Genomic DNA, 21,803 nt, shown 5'->3' with positions numbered 1-21,803 from the left:
CTCCCACGTGACTTGCATCATTCATGACTTACACGAGCGCATAGCCAGTTTGGTACATTGATCTTCTCAGTATGCGTATCAACCATGAATCACAATGCCGGAACAATATATTTTGGTAGTTCATGAGCAATTTGCAAACGATCATTACGAATATTAGGCACAAATATATCTAACACTAAGACGTGATCCGTATCTAGACAAATTTAAAACAACTAATTCAAGACAGGGGGAGTATATAGAAATAGGAGTATTCACTGAAGAGCAATAACTCTCTTTTGTTGGCTAGCCTTTTAGGGCATCTCCAAGCGGACCCGCAAACCGCCCGCATCCGCCCGGACCAAGAAAGCCATCCAATATGGGTCTGTATCGGCCCGCGGCACGGTTCGGACGCGATTTCTCCCGCAAACCAGAGAAAAAAGTGGGGGAGATTTGCAGGAGTCCGGATTGATCCCAAGCCCGCTTTTGGTTGCCTTGGCCCACCAAACCCCTCCCTCCCGCGTGCGCATCCCGTCCTGCGCCAACTGTCCACATTCATGCAGTTGTAGAGCGTGCCGCTCCGCATTGGAGGCGGCTCAGGACGGACGCGACCTCTCACTGCCTCCGCCATTGAAGCGGCTAGCCGGCCAAGGGCGCCACCCGCTGCACGCCCAAGTGAACACGCCTCCTCGCCGCTTGCATACGTCTCCATTAACCCCAAGTGGAAGCTGAGAAACCTACTCCGTCCACACGTTTGTTCATGAGCGTGCCGACATTAAACGCAACACCGACCAAGCTTCTCCCATCCACCTTCTATTTAAACGAGGCTAGACGTCGGGCAAGAACCACACCCCTCCGCCACTCCCCCCATCTCCTCCTTCACCACTCTTCTGATGGCTTCCGAAGAGCAGTTCTCCGGTATACAAGCCAGCTGGGTGGACCGCCGAGGCCGGATATGAGCGAGGCAGCTCGCTGCTCCACCTCTGATACGTCTCCAACGTATCTATAATTTATGAAGTATTCATGCCAATATATTATCATTCTTGGATGTTTTACAATCATTTTATAGCAACTTTATAACATTTTTTGGGACTAACCTATTGACCCAGTGCCAAGTGCCAGTTGTTGTTTTTTGCTTGTTTTTTACATTGTAGAAAATCAATATCAAACGGAGTCCAAACACCGCGAAACTTTTTGAGAATTTTTTATGGACCAGAACACTTCCAATGGGCCAGAGCTGCACCTGGGGGTGCCCCGAGGGGCGCACAACCCACCAGGGCGCGCGTGGGCCCCTTGGTGCGCCCAGTTGTGTTGTGCCCACCTCGGTGGCCTCCCGTACCCCTTCTTTGCATTATAAATTCCCAAATATTCTGAAACCCCTCGGGGTTAACCTCGATCAGAAGTTCCGCCGCCACAAGGCTCTGTAGCCACCGAAAACCAACCCGGCACCCTGCCGGAGGGGGGGGGGGAATCATCTCCGGTGGCCATCTTCATCATCCGGCGACCACCACGATGAGGAGGGAGTAGTCCACCCTCGGGGCTGAGGGTTTGTACCAGTAGCTATGTGTTTAATCTCTCTCTCGTGATCTATATCATGGGCTTTGTTAACATAGATGGATCATATGCTATTTCTCCCCTCTATACTCTTGTTGTGATGAATTGAGTCTTTACCCTTTGAAGTTTTGTCTTGTCCGATCGAATATTCAGATATGAGAACACATGATGTATGTCTTACGGTATGAATACTTGAGGTGACAATGGGGTATCATATTGTTTCACTTGATGTATCTTATGGCACTCAACTTGCGGATTTCCGAGGTGACATTGGGGTAATCTATGCATAGGGGTTGATGCACATTTTTATTATCTTTTCTCTGATAGAAACTCGGGGTCTCCTTGTTGTTCTTTGTGTTGGATTGAGTATTATGAATATGAATTTTCTTTGGTGTTATTTTAGTACGAACTCTAGGATAGATCAAACGGAAAGAATAGCTTTGTGTTATTTTAGTATGAACTCTTGAATAAATCAAACGAAAAGAATAGCTTTGAGGTGGTTTCATATCCTACAAACAATTCCTATCTTTTGTTCTCCACTAATAGGAACTCGGGAGTGATTCTTTATTGCACTTTGAGTGATAATCATATGAACCAACTATGTTAGCATTGTTGAGAGATTGCACTAGCGAAAGTATGGACCCTAGGCCTCATTTTCAAGCATTGCAATACCGTTTTTGTGCCCGTTTACTATTTGCTACCTTGCTATTTTTATTTATTCAGATTATAAAAATATATTTCTACCATCAATATTACACTTTTATCACCATCTCTTCGTCGAACTAGTGCACCTATACAATTTTCCATTGTATTGGGTGTGTTGGGGACATAAGAGATTTCTTGTATTTGGTTGCAGGATCGTTTGAGAGAGACCATCTTCATCCTACACCTCTCACGGATTAACAAACCTTAGGTCATCCACTTGAGAGAAAATTGCTATTGTCCTACAAAACTCTGCTCTTGGAGGCCCAACACGTGTCTACAAGAATAAAGTTGAGTAGTAGACATCAAGCTCTTTTCTAGCGCTGTTGCCGGGGAGGTGAGTGCTTGAAGGTATATCTTTAGATCTTGCAATTGGATCTTTTAGTTTCTTGTTTTATCACTAGTTTGGTTTATAAAAAAAAGGTACATAAAAAATGGAGTTGAGATTGCATCATATTATTGATCATCTTTATAATATCTTTCTTGAAAATGATGGTTCGGAAAATTGTGCTCAATTGTTAGAAGAAGAAGTCAATAAAATGTTTGGCACAAAATATTTGAATGATGAGCATGATTGCAATGTTGTTAGTATAAATTCTTTGAATATCCAAAATGCTAATGATGATTGCACAAGTCATGACAAAAATGTTTCTTATAAGCATGTCAATTTTTGCGGAGTAAATTGGGAATGCATTTGCACACCAAAAAGGGAAGATAGATTTTGTAAGAAGCATAAATATTTAGAAATGAAAAAGGCAAGAGAGGCTAGATGATTGTGCTAAAAGATGTAATTCTTTTCGCCATCCTTGTGAACTTTGCAATGAACGTGGTCATTCAAATCTCCAATGCAAATTGTTTCATGATCAAATCGTGTCCAAAAATTGTGATAACTTGATTTCCCTTGAGCATCATAAAGAGCTTAGTCTCCTTTTGGGGTATGAACAAATGAAACATATAACTAAGGATTTTCTAAATCCCGAGAGATTTCTTGATTTTTATCTAGAGTAAATTTATATGTTTTGTGCAGTAAATTGCATTGAGAATCCTTATATTCACTGGTACGCGTCGGTGATATACAAACGGTTTTTAACCCCTTTCCGCGACGGCAATTGGGACCGTCGCCAAGTGAGTGTGGGCAATAGGGGGTCCTTCCCACACGACCCAGAAATCGTCGGGGATAGGCCCTCCTGGGACACAGGATGGGGTCGTGTGCGATCGGGCGAGGCATCGAAACCCAATTATTTTTGTAGATATGTACATCCCACATGGTAATCCGAGAAAATCATTTCCGTAGGTATGTACATCCCACACGGTGAATCCCAGAAAATCATTTCCGTAGGTATATACATCACACACAGTGAATCAAGGAATACGTTTCTGTTCTTATGTACATCCCACACAGTCAATCCAAGAAAAACGTTTCCATTCGTATGTACATCCCACACAGTTTTATGTATACGCTCGTGTGTGAAAGGTGTAACTATCACACATGCTCTGCCTTGGTTAACTGTTTGCTTTCATTAACTACATCACACACGATTTGATGTAGAAAATTGTGTGGCATTGGGCTATCCATCACTAGCGCTTTTACTGGCAGAACCGTTTGCAAAGTTTCATGACCGTCTGCTCTCTATTTATTTTTGCCTGTAATTTATTATTCGAATTGGAAATTTTGAAGTATGAAACGTGCAATTCAAATTCTCAGCACAATGGTTCAACAACGAATCCATACATAAAATTTCCAGTACAATATGCTCAGTAATTACAGGATTAGGCAACAATTAACTATGATGAACCACGGTATTTAAAGGCGGTAAAGGTGAAGAGACAAGTGTAAATCATTTTGACTGCCGACGGTGTTGAAGAAGCGGAATGCCCATAATGTGCCTTCCTGCATGCCATAGGCATGAACCACTTTTGTCCAACCCCTTGTGACGATCGCCCGCCCATCCTTCACCGCCTTCAGGAAGACTTCTAGAGCATTATCATGGTAGCATGAATTATATACTTTAACCTTATTTGCCTCCACTCCGGTATGTAGTTTGCAAGGTAATCATCAGTAAATAGCTTCGGAAACCACTGAAAAATAAAAATATTAGATACTGAGGTCTAATAGAGTAACTTGTTGTGGGCAGGGGGAAAAGGCAACACATTACTGACCATCCTAAAGTTCACTGTTGTCTTTGACAAAGTGTAAATAAAGAGCTTAATTCCAATCACCCGTTTATTTCGCCTAACAATCTTTCTTAGTTTCTTCACTTGACGCTTGTTCATGAATATCTCATTGCCCCATACGCAAAAGGGATCGAAGCGTGGATCAGTATCGCTCATATATGTACCTACAAGCAACCAGTAAATGTTAGAAACTAAACTAAGATTGCACAAATAATGTAAAATGCAACTACCTATGTTCCTAAGTACAAATTTTTTTAGATTTCAATATGAACTACATACGGATGTATATAGAATTATAGATATAGTTTAGATTAGAATCTAGATTCACTCATTTTGCTCCTTATGTAGTCTATATTGGAATCTCTAAAAATACTTATATTTAGGAATAGATGGTGTATAAGACATGGGATGCAGCTAACCTCGATGGCAAACAACAGCATCGCCCATTGTAGCCCTGTGTCAGTACATGGAAAGCCAATATTAACTACAACAGGGTTAACATCCACCAAAAATAGCAAATGGTAATAAAACGGCAGCATCTGTAGTGATATCTTCATTTCGAAAAAGTAGCACGGTAGCAAAGAGACGGATTGAAAAATGGATACAACTGTTAATTGCAACGGGCTTAACAACATCCTAATTCATGTTTTGTAAGTTTGTAGCCATTGAAATAAAACTCTTTAAAAATGGATACAATTGTTAATTGCAACAGGCTTAATGGCCATTGAAACCGGTACTGATAAAAATGCAATTGGCAGAGTTAAACATCACAGGGCAGGTGTTGCCAGAGCAGATAATGGCCCGGTTGTCTATAAGAAGGTAGGGAAAATAGCTAAAACGTGTTAGGCATGTTACTACAACATGCTTAATACATCGACCATACAAAACATAGCCATTAATTGCAACTGGTATTGGTAAGATTGAACTGGTGGGTACATACTTGGTAAGTCCTGAGAGGTACTTGCTGGGGCACTTCATCTTGGCCAGAGCCCGCCCAAAGTCAGCGGCAGCAGAGGCGAGCTGTTCCTCCGGGTCTAAGCGTGGATCAGTGCCACTGACATGTGTACCTATAGGCAACCAGTAAATGGTAGAAGTTAAACTGCAATTGCACAAATGATGTGAACTACTGTAAGACATGGGATGCAGCTAACCTCGACGACAAACAATAGCATCGGCCGTTATGACCCTGTGTAAGTACATGGAAAAGCATGTTAAGTACAACAGGGTTAGCATCCACCAAAAATAGCAAATGGGCGGCATCTCTAGTATATCTTCATTGCGGAGAGTAGCATGGTAGCAAATGGACAGATTAAAAAATGGATACAACTGTTAATTGTAACAGGCTTAACAGCATCCTAAGTCATGTTTTGTAAGTTTGTAGCCATTGAAATACAACTGTTTAAAAATTGATTCAACTGTTAATTGCAACATGCTTCATAGACATTGAAACCGATACTGATAAAAATGCAATTGGTATAGTTAAACATTACAAGGCAGGTGCTGCCAGAGCAGACAACGGCTCAGATGTCTATAAAAATGTAGAAAAGTAGCAAAAACGTGTTAGGCATGTTTACTAGAGCATGCTTAATACATCAACCGTACAGAACATAGTCATTAATTGCAACTGGTATTGGTAAGATTGAACTGGTGAGTACATACTTGGTAAGTCCTGAGAGGTAGTTGCTGGGGCACTTCATCTTGGCCAGAGCTCGCCCAAAGTCAGCGACGGCGGAGGCGGGCTGTTCCTCCGAGTCGAAGCGTGGAACAGCGCCACTGGCATATGTACCTACAGGCAACCAGTAAATGGTAGAAGTTAAACTGCAATTGCACAAATTATGTGAGCTATTATAAGACATGGGATGCAGCTCACCTCGACGGAAACAAAAGCATCGGCCGTTATGACTCTGCGTAAGTACATGGACACACATGTTAAGTACAACAGGGTTAGCATCCTCTAAAAATAGCAAATGGGCAGCATCTCTAATGATATCCTGAGTCATGTATTGTAAGTTTGTTGCTGGTATTGGTGAAATTGAGCTGGACATGGTAATATTTGAACATCACACAGTGTGCAGTACTAAAATAAACAAGGCACGAACATGCTTAATACATCAACCGTACAAATCATAGCCGTTGCAAGTGGTATTGGTAAGATTTAGCTGGTCAGATCTTACCTGTTAAGTCCTTGGGGTAGTCGCTGGGGGACTTCATCTGGGCCAGAGCCTGCACCATGTCGGCGGCGGCGGCGGAGGCGAGGTGTTCCTCTGGGTCAACACGCACAACGGCCATCACGCCATGGACCGCCATAAGCTCCTGACCGGGGGGGATTTGGAGGCATGAGGATGTTTCGTAAGCGCCATTTAAGCAATCAGGCCGGGGACGTGATAGAGATCGGTGGGTTACCTGACTGGATCTGAGCAGAACATAGATGTGGTTGAAGCTGTGGTTGTGGCTGCGGCGGTTTGAGATGCCGATAGGGGAAGGCTCGAGGGAGGGGGATACTGAGGGGAAGGGGATGTGGTTGGAGGAATAAATTCTGAATTCGCGCGGCTAATGAAAATTTCGGTGCGAAACTTGAAAGTTGGGCGGGGGAAACACACAACGCAGATGAAGCGCGTAAAATACTCATGTGCGAGAAAAAAGAAAGTTGGCAGATCCCGTCTCCAAAAAATATACATGTGTACTTGATTTCTTTCAGTCAATGATACGCCTGGTTTATTAGGAAACATCGCACAGATAACTGACTTGCTCTAATACTACAAACTTAAACTACTTCTCACATGCTGCCATCGGGGCATGCTGGCCAGACGTCGGCGTTCTTCTTCCCGGCCTTATAGGCGTCCGCCCACCGTGCTTCGATCTCCGCCAAGCTCTCCTCACAACGGCGTGCGGCTTTTTTTTTCTTGCGGCCGCATGACTCTCTTTTCTTGACTGCTTTCTGCCTTTGCCGCTCCTTCTGTGCGGCTTTGGTCGCCTCTAGATCCACCACCCATTCGGCCATGGCAGCCTCAAAGTCCGCCCATGTAACTGTCTGGCCGCCGGCAGCGATGAACTCGGCGCGGCGAGATGCCATCGCTTCCTTACCATGTGTGCGGTCGCGGGCGGCGAGGAATGCGGCACGGCGGGATGCCATCGCTTCCTTACCAGTTACTGTGTGCCGCAGTGCCATGGGCGACGCCTGGAGAGAGCTCTGGGACGGAGGGGCCGGGCAGCCGTACAGTGTGGTGGTATTCAAGAGCTCAACGACAAACGACAAAAGAAATTTGGCTTCCCTTACAATTTTGCTCGTTCATTATAGTACATGGTTCATCTCCGTCGCTTCGAGAAACAGTGTGCGCTGAGCCTATTGTGTGTTGCGTTATGATTGGCCGAAACCCCAGCCACGCGGATCACGCGTGTGCACTGTAGGATGGGCCGCAATCGAATGTCAATCCATGTCCCTCACATCACACCCGTGCACCTGTAACTGGATTGGATTTATATGCGCTAAATGCATAGAAAATGCACATAATCCCTTAAATATGGTAAATGAGCCGGGAAAATGCCAAATTTAAACACGGTGATTTACAGGGTGTATGCTCGTTGTAGAAAAAACTCCAGGGCAAAGAACGAAGAAAATTTGAATTCCCCTTCAATCTTGGGGATTTTCCTCTCGAAAGCATGAAACTTCCTTGGTGATGGTTCAATTTATGAAGGGCGTGCATGACGACATAAGTCAAATCTTCTCAAATTTTTACCAGGGCATAGTGAGGTCATACCATGGCACCATGTCAGGCATCATGTTTTTAAGCATTTGTTTCATTTTTTCTATAGTTGAAAACCCAACAAACAAACATTTGTGGTTGACTATTGCCACACATTTCATCGAAATATCTGTCCATTCCTTGTAAAAGGCATGAGAATTTACTAAATGGCATGAGCATGATTTTCTAGGCCGTTCTTGTGGACCCTTTCATGCACCGATTGTTTGAACTTGAATTATGCGCATTAATGCATAGGAAATGCACATAATCCCCTAAATATGGCAAATGAACCCGAAAAAGTGCCAAATTTGAACACGGTGATTTGCAGGTTGTATGTTCATCATAGAAAAAAAACTCATGGACAAAGGACAAAGGTTGTATGTCCAACCATGTGTTTCATTTTTTGTATAGTTGTTAACCCAGTAAATGACACGTTTATGGTTGACTATTGCCACACATTTCCTTGAAATATCTGCCCATTCCTTGTAAAAGGCATGAGAATGTACTAAATAGCATGAGCATGGTTTTCTAGACCGTTCTTATGCATCTTTTCATGCACCGATTGTACGAATTTGAATTATGTGCATAATTAATGCCTAGAAAATGCACATAATCCCCTAAATATGGTAAATGAGTTTGAAAAAATGTCAAATTTGAACACGTTGCATTTGAGGCGGTATGTTGATCGTTGGAAAAAAACTGAATGACAAACTAGGACAGAAATTTGGATTCCCCTTCAATCTTGGTGATTTCCCTCTCGAAAGTATTGAACTTCCTCGGTGATGGTTCGATTTATGAAGGGCGTGCATGATGACATAAATCAAACCTTCTCAGCTTTTAACCAGGGCACGGTGAGGCCATACCATGGCACCATGCCAGCCGTCATGTTTTTTAAGCACATATTTAATTGTTCTATAGTTGATAACCCAGTAAATGACGCGTTTGTGGTTGACTATTGCCACGCATTCCATTAAAATCTCTGCCTATTCCTTGTAAAAGGCTTGATAAATTATTAAATACCACGAGTATAGTTTTTCCAAACCGTTCTTGTGCACCCTTTCATGCACCGATTGTTTGAATTTGAATTACGTGCATTAATGCCTACAAAATGCACATAATCCCCTAAATGTTGTAAATGAATCCGAAAAAGTGTCAAATTTGAACACGGTGATTAGCAGGGTTTATGTTCATCATAGAAAAAACTCATGGATGAAGGACAAAGAAAATTTGGATTTCCATTCAATCTTGGTGATTTACTATCGCACATGATTCATCCCCGTCGCCTCTGCGAACCGTGTGTGTTCACTCACACATGCAGAAGGAAAAAGAAAACCCTCGCCCATTTCGTTCCCACTCACTCTCCGCGGACTCCTCCGCAACTCTGCACCCTAAGCTCGACGGCTATTGGCGGCGGGCGTAGGTCGCGCTCCAAATGGCACCGGGTTTCGCCCCTACCGCTTTCTGCCACCTATTTGCACCGACATTCTAGACTCTGGTCGACCGGGGTTTTCTATGGGATTGGGCCGGGGATTTTTCTCATGGAGAAGGTAATCAACTTAATTAGTGAAATATTCACTCATCTCTTATCGCAGTCCGTCCGTCACTGTTAATCAACCGGCGGAAATCGCCGTGGAATCATTTTTGTTCTAGCTGATTCGTGGGTGTTCATTCATCGATCCACAGTGCAAGCACAAATCGGGCAACTATGATCGTGGCCAGTCGGAAACGAAGTTCTATCTCACCATTCCGGATGACTTCAGGGAGCGCTTGGTATGTTCATTCTCAACCTACCACGGCCGGCATGGCCTAAATTTGTGAACATATACCGTTTGTTGCTATATTATCTATATATTTGCATCAAATCTTTGTTACATTATCTATTTTTAATTCTATATTTTTGTACTTTGCTTTCATCTATATATATGGATCTATTCTATTAGTTACTCCCATATTTGCATCTTGCTATGTTATTTCAATATATCTAATTTACGATCTTAATTTCATTTTAAGCAGTACATCCCTTGCTTTGCAAGAACAGGAGTAGAAGGAAATCTTGGGCTTTACTTTTCTGATGACTCCCAGGATGTCATATTAACAACGCAACATGGATTTACAATGACGATTAGCGTAAAACTTGATAAAGATGGTCACTCCTATTTTAATGCGGACCTTTGGAGAAAATGTCTAAGTGTTATGAACTGAAAGCTGGCAATAAGATTCTAGTGTGTGCACCACAGCCTGGTCTAATTAACATGAATGTTTACTTCCCCAACATCATCAGCCGATCAAAGTCTGATCGAGGTTAGTGTCCTTTCAACTTTCTCCATCTGTCATATTACTATTTAAACAACCAATTGATCACTATTTAAGCAACCAATTGTGATATCATATTTTGACTCCGTTCCTAGGCAGTAACAAATTATATTTATCAATTTATGCGCACTATATATTCTTCTGTCATGTTCTGAATAAATAATACCCTTACACCTTTTAAGTAGGATATGTTGGGTGCATAGTGAATGATCTGTATGTTACTAAGCGTACCAAATTTCACTGGAAGGACTTGAAGCATGTCATAAACTTTGTTGATAATCTGGCAGAGATAGCACAGCGTATGAATGCTGGATTTTGGATGGGATTAATTAGACCGATGGTGCACACACTGAACAAGACCAATTTGTGCACAAAGCACTGCTAAAAAGTCTTATTTTAATGTTGATGCTCATAAACTACATATCTCTTCAACGATATGTTACAACTGTTTTTTATTCTACATGTCAACAGAAATTGCCCCCTGTAGCAGTTCCTGAATCGATTTCTCGGCGTGGTCAAATTACACTTGTGCCTGCTAACAACGCCAAAGTGATTGCAAGGTACTGCATTTTCCGCAGAAATGGAACCATTCAAATTAACAAGTTCCCGCTTCTCGTGGCAATGCATCCATATTGGAAAATTGGAGACACTATTCTACTCATGCTCTACCAAGGCACGGGAGGGCTCTTCCTTTTCATTGACAAGATGCCGAGTCGCCGTGATCAAGCTGCTTCCAGTGGATAGTTGTGGTTGTTGGCCCTCAGCCTCTTAAAATGTGTCAGCTGTTACTATATATGTTAAGTATGTAGATATGGACCATATGGTTGTTGACCCTTAGCCTCTTAAAATGTGATAGTTATTACTATATTAAGTATGTAGATATGGATCATATGGTTGTCAAAACCGTGTTACGAAGATCCTCCTTTTGTCGAATAGTGTAACCACTATATATATGTTACTCAAATGTTGTTACCCAAGTTCATAAATTTTCATGGAAAGTATTAGTATCGTACACAGTTCATTGATTTTAAGCGTGTGCCCGATGTGCAGAAGGCATTTACATATTAACTGTCCTTATTGCAAATTCACACACATGTTAACATAAGGAAACGTATATGTAACATACAAATCATCGCACACGAGTACGCGCAGACGCATCGTGTGCGATACTCCGCCACTGCAAGCAACTAGTTTGCATTTTTCAAAGTTTTTTGTACACATAGAATCGCACACGAAGTAACTGCATTGACCGTCTGTGTTGTAATTTCTCATCGCAAACAGTTCATCCGAGTCGACTGTTTGCCACGTATCACACACATCTTGTTTACACGACTCGTTTGTGTTCTTTTGGCTCATCGGAAACAGTTTATCTATTGAACTGTATGCCGCATATCACACACATCTTGTTAAGTTGGACCGTTTCTGTTGTGTTCCCTAATCAAAAACAGTCCGTCTGAGTTAACCGTATGCCGTATATCGCACACACATTGATATGACTGCCCGTTTCTGTTGTTCTACCTCATCGCAAACACTTCGAATGGATTAACCGTGTGTCCTGCATCGCACACACATTATTATGGCTGCCTGTTTCTGTTGTTCTACCTCATCACAGACAGTTTGAATGGATTAATCGTGTGTCGTGCATCGCACACGCAACTAAAATCTGAACCGTGTTTGATGGCTCCGCCATTGCAAACGTTTTGCACCTTTTTTGACGGTTTTTTATTATGATTGGGGAGACAATGATATCCCTTATGATATTGAAAATATTTTTAGCACTTGCTTGGAAGAATATGATAATAATGTTTGCTACTATTGGTGCCATTCATGCTATTGATAAGAATGATTGTGATGATATGCAAAACCACAAGCTTGGGGATGCTATGTTTAATGAGTATGATATGTTTGAAGATTAATTTGCTGGAAATAATGCTTGTCCTAAGCTTGGGGATGCTTTGCTTAATGAATATGATCATTTGATTCCTTCTACTCCCGATAAGAAAATTTATTATGATGATGGCATGCCTCGTATTTATGATGATTACATTGATAAAAGTGGGTTTGGAAGAGTGTCAACTCTAGGTAGTAGTGATCCCACTATTTTGGAGGGTGTTGAATCTTATTACAATATTGATAAAACTGGATTTGGAGAGGTCGTGACTTTATTTAGTGATACATCCGCTATTTTGGAAGAGGTTCCAATTGACTATGACAATAAAGTTACTATCTATGATGATTATTATGATGACATGTATGCCATAAAGAGTAATAAAGCTTCTATGCTTGAGCATCATGACAAGAGTGTTGTATGTGATAGTTATATTGTTGAATCCATTCATGATGTTTCTGAAAAATATTATGAGGAAGGAACGTATGCTCTTACATATCTCAATAATATCAAGTTTCTTCTCTACGTGTTGATTGTTTTGAAGTTGCACTTGTTGGGGAACGTAGTAATTTCAAAATTTTCCTACGCACACGCAAGATCATGGTGATGCATAGCAACGAGAGGGGAGAGTGTTGTCTATGTACCCACGCAGACCGACTGCGGAAGCGTTGACGCAACGTAGAGGAAGTAGTCGTACGTCTTCCCGATCCGACCGATCCAAGCACCGTTACTCCGGCACCTTCGAGTTCTTAGCACACGTACAACTCGATGACGATCCCCGGGCTCCGATCCAGCAAAGCGTCGGGGAGGAGTTCCGTCAGCACGACGGCGTGGTGACGATCTTGATGTTCTACCATCGCAGGGCTTCGCCTAAGCACCGCTACAATATGATCGAGGTGGAATATGGTGGCAGGGGGCACCGCACACGGCTAAGGAACGATCTCAAGGATCAACTTGTGTCCTCTAGGGTGCCCCCTTGCCTCCGTATATAAAGGAGCCAAGGGGGAGGGGGCGGCCGGCCAAGGAGGGCGCGCCAAGGGAGTCCTACTCCCTCTAGGAGTAGGATTCCCCCCCCCCCAATCCTAGTTGGAATAGGATTCCTCGAGGGGGGAAAGAGAGAGAGGGGGCCGGCCACCTCTCCTTGTCCTAATAGGACTAGGGGAGGGGGGAGGCACGCGGCCCACCTTGGGCTGCCCCTTTCTCCTTTCCACTAAAGCCCACTAAGGCCCATATAGCTCCCGGGGGGTTCCGGTAACCTCCCGGTACTCCGGTAAAATCCCGATTTCACCCGGAACACTTCCGATATCCAAACATAGGCTTCCAATATATCAATCTTTATGTATCAACCATTTCGAGACTCCTCGTCATGTCCATGATCACATCCGGGACTGCGAACGATCTTCGGTACATCAAAATGCATAAACTCATAATAACTGTCATCGTAACGTTAAGCGTGCGGACCCTACGGTTCGAGAACAATGTAGACATGACCGAGACACGTCTCCGGTCAATAACTAATAGCTGGACCTGGATGCCCATATTGGCTCCTACATATTCTACGAAGATCTTTATCGGTCAGACCGCATAACAACATACGTTGTTCCCTTTGTCATCGGTATGTTACTTGCCCGAGATTCGATCGTCGGTATCCAATACCTAGTTCAATCTCGTTACTGGCAAGTCTCTTTACTCATTCCGTAATACATCATCCCGCAACTAACTCATTAGTTGCAATGCTTGCAAGGCTTATGTGATGTGCATTACCGAGAGGGCCCAGAGATACCTCTCCGACAATCGGAGTGACAAATTCTATTCTCGAAATACGCCAACCCAACATCTACCATTGGAGACACATGTAGAGCTCCTTTATAATCACCCAGTTACGTTGTGACGTTTGGTAGCACACAAAGTGTTCCTCCGGCAAACGGGAGTTGCATAATCTCATAGTCATAGGAACATGTATAAGTCATGAAGAAAGCAATAGCAACATACTAAACGATCGGGTGCTAAGCTAATGGAATGGGTCATGTCAATTAGATCATTCAACTAATGATGTGACCTTGTTAGTCAAATAACAACACTTTGTTCATGGTTAGGAAACATAACCATCTTTGATTAACGAGCTAGTCAAGTAGAGGCATACTAGTGACACTCTGTTTGTCTATGTATTCACACATGTATTATGTTTCCGGTTAATACAATTCTAGCATGAATAATAAACATTTATTATGATATAAGGAAATAAATAATAACTTTATTATTGCCTCTAGGGCATATTTCCTTCAGTCTCCCACTTGCACTAGAGTCAATAATCTAGTTCACATCGCCATGTGATTTAACAGCAATAGTTCACATCACCATGTGATTAACACCCATAGTTCACATCGATATGTGATCAACACCCAAAGGGTTTACTAGAGTCAGTAATCTAGTTCACATCGCTATGTGATTAACACCCAAAGAGTACTAAGGTGTGATCATGTTTTGCTTGTGAGATAATTTTAGTCAATGGGTCTGTCACATTCAGATCCGTAAGTATTTTGCAAATATTTATGTCAACAATGCTCTGCACAGAGCTACTCTAGCTAACTGCTCCCACTTTCAATATGTATCTAGATTGAGATTTAGATTCATCTAGATTAGTGTCAAAACTTGCATCGGCGTAACCCTTTACGACGAACCTTTTTCACTTCCATAATCGAGAAACATATCCTTATTCCACTAAGGATATTTTTTTACCGCTGTCCAGTGATCTGCTCCTAGATCACTATTGTACTCCCTTGCCAAACTCAGTGGTAGGGTATACAATAGATCTGGTACACAGCATGGCATACTTTATAGAACCTATGACCAAGGCATAGGGAATGACATTCATTCTCTTTCTATCTTCTGCCGTGGTCGGGCTTTGAGTCTTACTCAATTTCACACCTTGTAACATAGGCAAGAAACTCTTTATTTGTCTGTTTCATTTTGAACTACTTCAAAAAAAATTCAAGGTATGTATTTATTGAAAAACCTTATCAAGCGTCTTGATCTATCTCTATAGATCTTGATGCTCAATATGTAAGCAACTTCACCGAGGTCTTTCATTGAAAAACTCTTATTCAAGTATCCCTTTATGCTATCCAGAAATTCTACATCATTTCCAATTAGTAATATGTCATCCACATATAATATCAAAAATGCTACAGAGCTCCCACTCACTTTCTTGTAAATACAGGCTTCTCCAAAAGTCTGTATTAAACCAAATGCTTTGATCACACTATCAAAACGTTTATTCCAACTCCGAGAGGCTTGCACCAGTCCATAAATGGATCGCTGGAGCTTGCACACTTTGTTAGCTCCCTTTGGATCGAAAAAACCTTCTGGTTGCATCATATACAACTCTTCTTCCAGAAATCCATTCAGGAATGCAGTTTTGACATCCATCTGCCAAATTTCATAATCAAAAAATGCGGCAATTGCTAACATGATTCGGACAGACTTAAGCATCGCTACGGGTGAGAAGGTCTCATCGTAGTCAATCCCTTGAACTTGCCGAAAACCTTTTGCGACAATTCTAGCTTTGTAGATAGTAACACTACTATCAGCGTCCGTCTTCCTCTTGAAGATCCATTTATTTTCTATGGCTTGCCGATCATCGGGTAAATCCATCAAAGTCCGTACTTTGTTCTCATACATGGATCATATCTCAGATTTCATGGCCCCAAACCATTTCGCGGAATCTGGGCTCATCATCGCTTCCTCATAGTTCGCAAGTTCGTCATGGTCTAGTAACATGACTTCCAGAACAGGATTACCGTACCCTCTGGTGCGGATCTCACTCTGGTTTACCTACGAGATTTGGTAGTAACTTGATCTGAAGTTACATGATCATCATCATTAGCTTCCTCACTAATTGGTGTAGTAGTCACAAGAACAGATTTCTGTGATGAACTACTTTCCAATAAGGGAGCAGGTACAGTTACCTCATCAAGTTCTACTTTCCTCCCACTCACTTCTTTCGAGAGAAACTCCTTCTCTAGAAAAACTCCGAATTTAGCAACAAAAGTCTTGCCTTCGGATTTGTGATAGAAGGTGTATCCAACAGTCTCCTTTGGGTATCCTATGAAGACATATTTCTCCGATTTGGGTTTGAGCTTATTAGGATGAAACTTTTCCATATAAGCATCACAACCCCAAACTTTAAGAAACGACAACTTTTGGTTTCTTGCCAAACCACAGTTCAGATTGTGTCGTCTCAACGGACTTAGATGGTGCCCTATTTAACATGAATGCAGTTGTCTCTAATGCATAACCCCAAAACGATAGTGGTAGATCGGTAAGAGACATCATAGATTGCACTATATCCAGTAAAGTATGGTTATGACGTTCGGACACACCATTATGCTGTGGTGTTCCATGTGGCATGAGTTTGTGAAACTATTCCACATTATTTTAATTGAAGACCAAACTCGTAACTCAAATATTTGTCTCCGCGATCAGATCGTAGAAACTTTATTTTCTTGTCACGATGATTTTCCACTTCACTATGAAATTCTTTGAACTTTTCAAATGTTTCACACTTATGTTTCATCAAGTAGATATACCTATATCTGCTCAAATCATCTGTGAAGTTCAGAAAATAACGATACTTGCCGTGAGCCTTAACACTCATCGGACCGCATACATCAGCATGTATTATTTCCAATAAGTCAGTTGCTCGCTCCGGAAAACGGAGTCTTAGTCATCTTGCCCATGAGGCATGGTTCGCAAGCATCAAGTGATTCATAATCAAGTGATTCCAAAATCCCATCAGCATGGAGTTTCTTCATGCGCTTTACACCAATATGACCTAAACGGCAATGCTACAAATAAGTTGCACTATCATTATTAACTTTGCATCTTTTGGTTTCAATATTATGATTATGTGTATCACTATGATCGAGATCCAATGAACTATTTTCATTGGGTGTGTAACCATATAAGGTTTTATTCATGTAAACAGAACAACAATTTATTCTCTTACTTAAATGAATAACCGTATTACAATAAACATGATCAAATCATATTCATGCTTAACGCAAACACCAAATAACACTTATTCAGGTTCAACACTAATCCCGAAAGTATAGGGAGTGTGCGATGATGATCATATCAATCTTGGAACTACTTCCAACACACATCGTCACTTTACCCTTAACTAGTCTCTATTTATTCTGCAACTCCCGTTTCGAGTTACTAATCTTAGCAACTGAACTAGTATCAAATACTGAGGGCTTGATATAAACACTAGTAAAGTACACATCAATAACATGTATATCAAATATACCTATGTTCACTTTGCCATCCTTCTTATCTGCCAATCACTTGGGGTAGTTCCGCTTCCAGTGACCAGTCCCTTTGCAGTAGAAACACTTAGTCTCAGGCTTAGGACCAGACTTGGGCTTCTTCACTTGAGCAGCAACTTGCTTGCTGTTCTTCTTGAAGTTCCCCTTCTTCCCTCTGCCCTTTTCTTGAAACTAGTGGTCTTGTCTACCATCAACACTTGATGTTTTTCTCGATTTCTACCTTCGTCAATTTCTGCATTACGAAGAGCTTGGGAATCGTTTCCGTTATCCCTTGCATATCATAGTTCATCACAAAGTTCTACTAACTTGGTGATGGTGACTAGAGAATTCTGTCAATCACTATCTTATCTGGAAGATTAACTCCCACTTGATTCAAGCGATTGTTGTACTCAGACAATCTGGGCACATGCTCACTAGTTGAGTGATTCTCCTCCATCTTTTAGCTATAGAACTTGTTGGAGACTTTCATATCTCTCAACTCGGGTATTTGCTTGAAATATTAACTTCAACTCCTAGAACATCTCATATGCTCCATGACGTTCAAAACGTCTTTGAAGTCCCGATTCTAAGCCATTAAGCATGGTGCACTAAACTATCAAGTAGTCATCATATTGAGCTAGCCAAACATTCATAACGTCTGCATCTGCTCCTGCAATAGGTCTGTCACCTAGCGGTGCATCAAGGACATAATTCTTCCGTGCAGCAATGAGGATAAACCTCAGATCACGGATCCAATCCGCATTATTGCTACTAACATCTTTCAACATAATTTTCTCTAGGAACATATCAAAATAAACACAGGGAAGCAACAATGCGAGCTATTGATCTATAACATAATTTGCAAAATACTACCAGGACTAAGTTCATGATAAATTTAAGTTCAATTTAATCATATTACTTAAGAACTCCCACTTAGATAGACATCCCTCTAATCCTCTAAGTGACTACGTGATCCAAATCAACTAAACCATAACCGATCATCACGTGAGATGGAGTAGTTTTCAATGGTGAACATCGTTATGTTGATCATATCTACTATATGATTCATGCTCGACCTTTCGGTCTCCGTGTTCCGAGGCCATATCTGCATATGCTAGGCTCGTCAAGTTTAACCTGAGTATTCTGCGTGTGCAAAAACTGGCTTGCACCCGTTGTAGATGGACGTAGAGCTTATCACACCCGATCATCACGTGGTGTCTGGGCACGACGAACTTTGGCAACGGTGCATACTCAGGGAGAACACTTCTTGATAATTTAGCGAGAGATCGTCTTATAATGCTACCGTCAATCAAAGCAAGATAAGATGCATAAAGGATAAACATCACATGCAATCAATATAAGTGATATGATATGGCCATCATCATCTTGTGCCTGTGATCTCCATCTCCGAAGCACCGTCATGATCACCATCGTCACCGGCGCGACACCTTGATCTCCATCGTAGCATCGTTGTCGTCTCGCCAATTTTATGCTTCCACGACTATCGCTACCGCTTAGTGATAAAGTAAAGCATTACATCGCGATTGCATTGCATACAATAAAGCGACAACCATATGGCTCCTGCCAGTTGCTGATAACTCGGTTACAAAACATGATCATCTCATACAATAAAATTCATCATCATGCATTGACCATATCACATCACAACATGCCCTGCAAAAACAAGTTAGACGTCTTCTACTTTGTTGTTGCAAGTTTTACGTGGCTGCTACGGGCTTGAGCAAGAACCAATCTCACCCACGCATCAAAACCACAACGATAGTTTGTCAATTTGACTCTGTTTTAACCTTCGCAAGGACTGGGCGTAGCCATACTCGGTTCAACTAAAGTTGGAGAGACAGTCACCCACAAGCCACCTATGTGCAAAGCACGTCGGGGGAACCGGTCTCGCGTAAGCGTACGCGTAATGTTGGTCCGGGTCGTCTCGTCCAACAATACCGCTGAATCAAAGTATGACATGCTGGTAGGCAGTATGACTTATATCGCCCACAACTCACTTGTGTTCTACTCGTGCATATAACATCAACATATAAAACCTAGGCTCGAATGCCACTGTTGGGGAACGTAGTAATTTCAAAATTTTCCTACGCACACGCAAGATCATGGTGATGCATAGCAACGAGAGGGGAGAGTGTTGTCTACGTACCCACGCAGACCGACTATGGAAGCATTGACGCAACGTAGAGGAAGTAGTCATACGTCTTCCCGATCCGACCGATCCAAGCACCATTACTCCGGCACCTCCGAGTTCTTAGCACACGTACAGCTCGATGACGATCCCCAGGCTCCGATCCAGCAAAGCGTCGGGGAGGAGTTCCGTCAGCACGACGACGTGGTGACGATCTTGATGTTCTACCGTCGCAGGGCTTCACCTAAGCACCGCTACAATATGATCGAGGTGGAATATGGTGGCAGGGGGCACCGCACACGGGTAAGGAACGATCTCAAGGATCAACTTGTGTCCTCTAGGGTGCCCCCTTGCCTCTGTATATAAAGGAGCCAAGGGGGAGGGGGCGGCCGACCAAGGAGGGCGCGCCAAGGGAGTCCTACTCCCTCTGGGAGTAGGATTCCCCCCCCCCCAATCCTAGTTGGAATAGGATTCCTCGAGGGGGAAAGAGAGAGAGGGGGCCGGCCACCTCTCCTTGTCCTAATAGGACTAGGGGAGGGGGGAGGCGCGCGGCCCACCTTGGGCTGCCCCTTTCTCCTTTCCACTAAAGCCCACTACGGCCCATATAGCTCCCGGGGGGTTCCGGTAACCTCCCGGTACTCCGGTAAAATCCCGATTTCACCCGGAACACTTCCGATATCCAAACATAGGCTTCCAATATATCAATCTTTATGTCTCGACCATTTCGAGACTCCTCGTCATGTCCATGATCACATCCGGGACTCCGAACAATCTTCGGTACATCAAAATGCATAAACTCATAATAACTGTCATCGTAACGTTAAGCGTGCGGACCCTACGGTTCGAGAACAATGTAGACATGACCGAGACACGTCTCCGGTCAATAACCAATAGCGGGACCTGGATGCCCATATTGGCTCCTACATGTTCTACGAAGATCTTTATCGGTCAGGCCGCATAACAACATACGTTGTTCCCTTTGTCATCGGTATGTTACTTGCCCGAGATTCGATCGTCGGTATCCAATACCTAGTTCAATCTCGTTACTGGCAAGTCTCTTTACTCGTACCGTAATACATCATCTCGCAACTAACTCATTAGTTGCAATGCTTGCAAGGCTTATGTGATGTGCATTACCGAGAGGGCCCAGAGATACCTCTCCGACAATCGGAGTGACAAATTCTATTCTCGAAATACGCCAACCCAACATCTACCATTGGAGACACCTGTAGAGCTCCTTTATAATCACCCAGTTACGTTGTGACGTTTGGTAGCACACAAAGTGTTCCTCCGGCAAACGGGAGTTGCATAATCTCATAGTCATAGGAACATGTATAAGTCATGAAGAAAGCAATAGCAACATACTAAACGATCGGGTGCTAAGCTAATGGAATGGTTCATGTCAATCAGATCATTCAACTAATGATGTGACCTCGTTAATCAAATAACAACACTTTGTTCATGGTTAGGAAACATAACCATCTTTGATTAACGAGCTAGTCAAGTAGAGGCATACTAGTGACACTCTGTTTGTCTATGTATTCACACATGTATTATGTTTCCGGTTAATACAATTCTAGCATGAATAATAAACATTTATCATGATATAAGGAAATAAATAATAACTTTATTATTGCCTCTAGGGCATATTTCCTTCAGCACTTGTTTTGCCTTCCTATACTAGTTGATTCTTGTTCTCATAAGTTGTTTTCTCATAAAATCCCTATACATAGGAAGTGGGTTATACCTAAATGTTCTAGTAATATGCTTCATGATGCTCTCTTCATGTTTCAATTCTTATCTTTTATGCGAGCATCATTGAATCATCATGCCCAGCTAAAAAGGCATAAAAGAAAAGCGCTTATTGGGAGACAACCCAACACTTTTACCTACTGTTTTTGTGTGTTAACATGATTATGCTATTGTATTGATCATGTTTTATTGCTTTTGTTTCAATAAAGTGCCAAGTAAAGCCTTTGGGATCATGTTGGGTG

The sequence above is a fragment of the Triticum dicoccoides genome, chromosome 1A (assembly GCF_002162155.2).
Source record: "Triticum dicoccoides isolate Atlit2015 ecotype Zavitan chromosome 1A, WEW_v2.0, whole genome shotgun sequence".
NCBI classification, from domain to species: domain Eukaryota; kingdom Viridiplantae; phylum Streptophyta; class Magnoliopsida; order Poales; family Poaceae; genus Triticum; species Triticum dicoccoides.
The sequence above is the reverse complement of the archived record's forward strand: the minus strand, read 5'-3'. Positions refer to the sequence as shown.